The sequence below is a fragment of the Mus pahari genome, chromosome 8 (genome assembly GCF_900095145.1).
Source record: "Mus pahari chromosome 8, PAHARI_EIJ_v1.1, whole genome shotgun sequence".
Classification (NCBI taxonomy): domain Eukaryota; kingdom Metazoa; phylum Chordata; class Mammalia; order Rodentia; family Muridae; genus Mus; species Mus pahari.
Window position 1 is genome coordinate 64,506,873 of NC_034597.1, and position 7,030 is coordinate 64,513,902.

Here is a 7,030-nt window from a genome sequence, read left to right on the forward strand (position 1 = left end):
CATGACACTGACACAGGAACAGAGTGATGGGAATAGAATCCAGAGGACTGTAGTCACCAAATCTCTAAGGAAGTCATCAAAGACATATTACGGTAAATAATGGCCACTCTAGGAACTGTTGCTGGGCAAACTTAATGACATTGTGCCGAAGAAGCTCGATCTATGTGTCTCACCCTCTGCAAAGGGGTCCAAAGGCCTCAGTGTAACACTTGAAGCTTTGACAGTGCTAAAGAAAACATAGGAAGAATGCACCCATGCCGGCGGGTATGTAACTTGGTCTTCATGCGGGCTCCCAACAACCAGAGCAGGACCTTCCCTGAATCTGTTGCCTGCCTGTGGATCCCATTACCCTATCTGGCATCTGGGAGAGAGTGTGCCTAGTCCTGCAGTGACTTGAAGTCATGAGATTAGGGTGGGTGGCAGGAGAGGTCGGGGTGTTGAGGGAAGTGATACCCAGAGAGGGGATTCCCCTTCTCAGAGATCTCTCCCTCCCACCGACATTCTCCCATTCCCTTAGAAGGGGACAGGGAATGAGGGAGGATCTGCGTGAGGGGATACTGGAAGGAAAGGGGGGGCTGATATTGGGATTTCAGGTGAATAAATAAGGAAAACATAATGCATGTGTACAATGAAATATTTCAGTCCGCTGTAACGTAAAATGAAGTAATGAAATTTGCAAGAAAATGCATCAGCCTGGAAATCACTATGTTAAATAAAATGGTTTACTCTCTTATAGGTTTGAACTTAAGGTTTAAAATTAAATATGTGTGTATCGCACACTGGAAAGGGAATCATGAGGAGGAAGGAAGCTATCCTATAGAAGAAGGGATAAAGGGGGTACTGGGGTATACCTGAGAGAAAAGCCCAAGTGTGCATCCAGGAACTATCTGGAGGGAGAGAGGAAACCAATAAGAAGTGGGCAGGGAGCTTGGAGGAGGACCTTGGGCATGGAGGAACAAATTAGAACAAAGTGTAATGAAATATGTGTGAAAATTCCATACAGAAATCCATTGTTTTTTTATGATAGCTCCAATCAATAATGGAAGAGGCTGTATGCATAACTTAGGGCACCCAATGTTTCAACTCAAATTTAATATCCCTCATCATCAGCTGATCAAGCTTAATGGTAACCCTACTATGTGTACTTAGGCATGCACAAGTACATCAATGTGTTGTCATATCCATCTTATGTTTACTTTCTTTCTGTATGACAGCGTGGGAATGTAGATTCATATCTTATTCAATGAAAAGTAATCTAAGACTGGTACCTATGTTAATGTTCAAGCTGCCCCAACTTGTCCAGTTGGAGCCACTTCAGGCTAGTGCCTGTGTCTCTTTTACACGGCCCCATGTGTGATTGTGTCAGGAAGAGGGATGGTGATCTTTTCTTACTTTTGTGAACAGTAAGATAGTGTAGCTCTTATTATACCCGTCCTTCCCCAGGCCTGGATTTTCAGATCTCAAATCTAAGGTGACTGAGTTAAATGTCAGGGAGTGCGGCAAGATATCTGTACTTTAAAATGAAATCTCCCAAGTGGTTCTGGTGTTCAGGTAGGTACACAAAGCACAGGACTATTTGATAAGAATGTTTATAAAAGGTCTCAGCATGTTAACGATCAGGTCTCATGACCCTATCATGGATAATTGATTCCTTCAGGGCTCAGTTTTACAATTTCAGAGGAACAGTGTGACAACCAATTATCCTACAGAAATGTCACACTGCTTTCTGGTCAGATTGTGACAGGGTGCCTTTTTCCTTTAGCAACTTGCTTCTGGATAGTTTTAATTCTGTTTTAATAACACAACTTACATTTAAACACCCATTATCTCTTTTCTCTGTTCCATTCTCTGATTTATCTATCATTCCACAGCAGAAGAGACTTAACACAAGAGTGTGTGATAAATTATCAGATGTTGGGAGGGGAAGCAATTATAGGTCTTGGTTTATCTATTCAGTCAACAAATAGTTACTTAACATCCACTATGTACAGGGACCTACAATGTACTCAGGGTGAGGGATACAACATGGACAAAACACCCCTGCCCCTACCTCCTTAAAGTTACTAGTTAGTGTTTTAAGGCAAGATTAAGTCACAGCACTTGGCAAATAGCAGCAGTAGATCAGCCTAGTCTATATAGTTCCAGTTCAGCCAGGCATCATAGTGAAATCCTGTGAAATATATGTATATTTAAATATATAAATATAAACTCCAATATATATGTATATATACATACATTATACATATTCTAGTGTATGTATCACTAAAATATGTATAATGTATATGTATATATATATAAACAATGCATATATAATGTGTATATATACATAATGCATATATATATATATATATGTATATATATATAATATAATCTATAAACAGTACCTGTTTCTCAGAGGCTGGGATCTGGAACCTTGAGAGGTTGTCACTGCAGTCCCAAAACTCCAAAGGAGTCACAAGTTCTTTAAGTTCTTCCCCAAGTACTGCATCAGAGAAAATTCAGCAAGTAGAAGAATGATAGTCTTATGAGGACATTTGCGTATTCATGTTACCAGAGACAATCCATTCTGCACAGTCAACCCTAAGTTCCTGGCAGCGATTATGGAAGTGATTATGAGGTGAAGGGGCTTTGTGGTGTCTGGTGTATAGGGGCACATAGGACCTGTCTGGACGTTGATTGGTGTCCCCATAATGATCAAGTCATACCCAATGTCTCAGAGGTGTGGCTGATATCACAGAATGGGCTCCCTCCTGTCTGACAGAGCTGGTAGTGGTGTTCAAAGGACACACCATGCACATGAGCATAACTGCCTGGTACCCCACAGTCCAAAATATTCTGCTCAGCGCAGTGCTTGTCTGGAACATGGGCGACTGGAGAGCTTGTGCCCTGACCTCATCTATTACGTCAGCTGGAATCCTAATCACCATCTCTAATGCTCAGTTTGCAAAGACAGGAACATATACATCATTGCCTGGTTGCAGAGCAAGGGAAGGCTCATGAGGGGGCCCGACCCATATAAGCCGTCTTTCTGGCGGATAGCAAGGTATTCACCACAAGTTTCAGTCTCATAAATGAATGGCAAGTGGCACTCCAGGGCCTAGAAAAACTTGAGGAGCCCATGGGGCTGCAGGAGCTAGATTCAGTCAATGGAGTCCATTGCTGTTCTACGATTCAGACACCAGTCTGGTCAGTTTGTCGCAAGGTTGGCTCCAGCATCTGAAATCACAGATGAGCTATGCTATATTCACTCCCTGAAATGCATTCACCAGCAGAGAGGATTGAGCGACACACCTAAGAGGGACCTAGAGGTCAGCAAGGGCAAACTGCCCATTTCTACAAACTGCATGAGCACATGTGTGAACAATCATGACTGTGCCAAGAGAGCCCGACTTCTTCCAGGATGTTCTGTATCCTGACTTAGCCGGGCCTAACTAAGTCAGCGTTTAAGGCAGAGGACTGGATGAGCAGGTTGAATGCCTGTCCCACCCTTATCTCAGTATGGGAAGCCCATGTGCCCAGTAAACAACAGGCTCAAGCCTTTAATCCCAGCACTTTGGAGGCAGAAGCAGGCAAATTTCTGAGTTCGAGGCCAGCCTGGTCTACAGAGTGAGTTCCAGGACAGCCAGGGCTACAAAGAGAAACCCTGACTTGAAAAACAAAACAAAACAGAAAACAACAACAACAAACAGGCTCTGAATGCTGGTGGGCATAATGTGCTATCCTACAGCTGGCCTGACATCTCTAGCCACTCAGAAACTTCCAGAGCTGCTGCTGCTCTCACTGATGTTCCCAGTGGCAACTTCACTGAGACCTGGGAGGCTGGAAGAGGAGATGCAGGAGCTGGGAGAGCTTTGGGTGCTGTTGGTGGAAGGAACAACCTGAGCTTCTCAGCTGCCTGGGGGAGCAGATGAGCAGTGGGGAGGACAGGCAGGATACATGGAATCACCAGGGACATGCTCTGGTCACCACACCCTTCTCTTCCACCCCTTTCCCAACTAGCTTTGACTTCCAGGACACAGGGGGTAATTTGCAGTTCAGTACCTTTGGGGCAGGTCATGGCCAGCTTGAGTCTTTCCTCAGTCTGGGGTCCTAGGTTAGATGTACTACTTGGCTTTTGAAAAGTTTTGTACCAAGGCAAACTTCCAAGTACTCTAAAGAACTATCTCTTCAAGCTGTCCAGGCCACTGCCTCTTCCCCTAGAAAGCAGCAGAGATGGGTCCTATATTCTCATTCCAAAATAAAAACAAAACGAAACAACAACTAAGATGAGAAATCAAAGAAGTCTCTTCTGAGTAAAAGATCATTGAGCTAGGAGAAGAGTTACTGGGCAAACCATAGACCACAAAGGAGATGGTTCCAGTAGAGGAACAGTCTGTGCAAAGGCCCTGTGGTAGATAGAACTAGTCACTATCATACTGCGGTATGACCACCTTTGGTGGAAAGCAGAGTGAAACATAATGGAGAGAGAAAGGAAACAGAGATAAGGTCATGTAAATATCTGTAAAATATGCTACAGATTTTTATCTTGCAAGCAGTGTAAATACACTGGGTGATTGTCATCCAGAGTGACACGATCTGATCTTGGCTTGGGAAAGTTTACTTTTCAAAGGTTACGCTAAAGAACAGAGTGAAGGTAACTAGAGATGTTAAGACTTGAATGATAGCTGGAGTGTCTCAGTGGCAGACAGAGAAGATACAGAGGAAAGGAATATGAACTGTTTGGTGGATTAGTTACTAGAGCAAGGAAGAGGCAGGTGGGCAGGTGAGTTCTTGAATCTGGGCATGGGAAAAACATTAGTGGAAATGACCCTGGCATGACAGTGCTCTGAGATGCAGGTTTGGGGCAGATTACATGCTCAGTTTGACTTGTGGGATCAGGGACATGACATCTGCGAAAGGGGCTTTAGTTGTCTAGAGTTCAGGAAGAAATATAAGCTACAAGTATTTGTTAAAGTTTGAATTACTTTTGTATGTTTAAGGAGATCACATTTGAGGATAAAACTATCTGTTAAGATAGTACAGAGAAAAAGAGAAAGGAAACCGAGTCTCGAGAAACTCCAGCATTTACAGGACAGACCGAGCAGGAAGAACACGCCCTTGTTACAAGTGCATCAACAGTGCTATGGGGTAGAAGGCCTGGGTAGCAGTGACCAGTGCTGCTGAGGGGTAGTGACAATGACAGTCATTGAGATAAATTTACATGAAGGTCCTTGTTGAATTTGTCAAATGATATGAGTTGGAGTGCTCAGAGTAAAGGTAGAATTGAGGTGAATGAGAGTAAGACAGGATGCACTAAAACTCCATATTAAATCTCTCCTCTTTATCCTCACTTAACGTTGTCCACTTGCACAATCAATTGTGGAAAATGACTTTTGTTTCCCCTGTGCAATGAGCTTGCAGGCTCTTTAGGGGTTCTAAGTCACGCTGTGTTAGGATATGTGTCTTTGTCTTGAGGAAGTAACATTTTCATGGTTACATCAAAACCTATCTCTCATCGGCCAGACAGAGGGACAGACATGGCTGTGGCCTGTCTCACCAAAGCTGCACTCTGTCTAAGTCTAAGGCTCTTTAAGCTGATTTATGCCCAGTGTCTGTGGGTGAAGCCCCTGTGGCAAGGCATTCTTGCATTGTGAATGGAGATGGGTTGTACCTCTCACAGATCCCAGATGGCCTCGTTTCAAAGGGCGGCATCTACATGGCACAAGTAGGTATACTTGTAATAGTGAGTAGTTGACTTGGGGCTTATAACCTTGTTCCATTTCCTGTGGTTAGCTGGACACTCAGGCAGAAACCCTTCCTAGGGAACATACTCAACCAAAGGGAAAGAAGCAGCTAAAGTTAAGGTGTTTCTACACTGCTCTTTAAAATGGACAGTGGATCCCAAGCTGTCAAGTGAATCAGATCCCTTGGGTGATAATTGTCCTAACACTTAGAAGATGGAGACCATGTAGTCAATTTTGTTATCAAATCATTTTAATCTGATACTTGACTTTGTTTGGGTTAGTTTTTAAATTGTCATAGAGGGACATTTACCTTTTCTTTAACTGGGCTAAGTAGCAAAGGGAAATCTGATTCAAAACATTCCCTTCCTTTATCCCCTTCTCTTGGTATGAATATCAGAGGTATTCCTTATTGACTGACTCTTCAAAATGATTAGCAATTGGTATTGAAGACTTGGCTAGAGGTTAATTGATATTCCAATTTGATCCTGAGCTCAAGAACTCCAACCCAAGAGCATGCACATTCCTCTCTGCTGTTACTGATTTTATATGTATTCAGTGACCAGAGGTAAAAACAGGTGGAGGAGAGGAGGCAGGAGACTTGGATGTGGAGAGAAACTGGGAGAGGTGAACATGAAATACTAAGTCAGACAAATGACTGGCCAAGTCAATTCCTTTGTCTAGAAAGGAGGAACAAGTGCATACTGCTGCATGACCACCTTTGGTGGAAAGCAGAGTAAAACATGATGGAGAGAAAGTAAACAGAGATAAGGTCATGTAAATGAAAAATATGCTACAGATTTTTATCTTGTAAGCAATGTGAATACATTGGGCAATTGTCATCCAGAGTGACGCGATCTGATCTTGGTTTGGCAAAGGACTTAGTGCAGCTTTGGCGAGGCAGGCAACATCCATGGCTGTCCCTCTGTCTGGCCAATAGGAGATGGGTTTTGGTGTAACTGTGAAAATGTTACTTCCTCAGACAAAGACACATATCCTAGCACAGCGTGACTTAGAACCCCTGGAAAGCCTGCATGCTCACTGCACAGAGGAAACAAAAGCCGTTTTCCACAATTGATGTGCATTTTCATGTGAGATGAAAACGAGTCTCCATGGGCATCACCAATGGCAAAGAAGAGCACTTCAAAGGCAGGCAGATCCTTCCCAAAGCCCAAGAGATCATGGACTTGCTACGGGATGCTCCAGGAAAACTATGAGTAGAAGAAGTCCTGACAAATGGCTGGGGCAGGGTGGAGAAGCCCGGAGCTTTGTGGGACCACAGACACTTAAAGCAAACATGTTTTCTTTTA

General features: G+C 43.4%; 1 pseudogene; it reads left to right on the plus strand.

The window, feature by feature from the left end:
* The first annotated feature begins 254 nt into the window (after positions 1–254).
* On the plus strand, positions 255–3,882 carry LOC110325117 (annotated as a pseudogene).
* Positions 3,883–7,030: the final 3,148 nt, after the last annotated feature.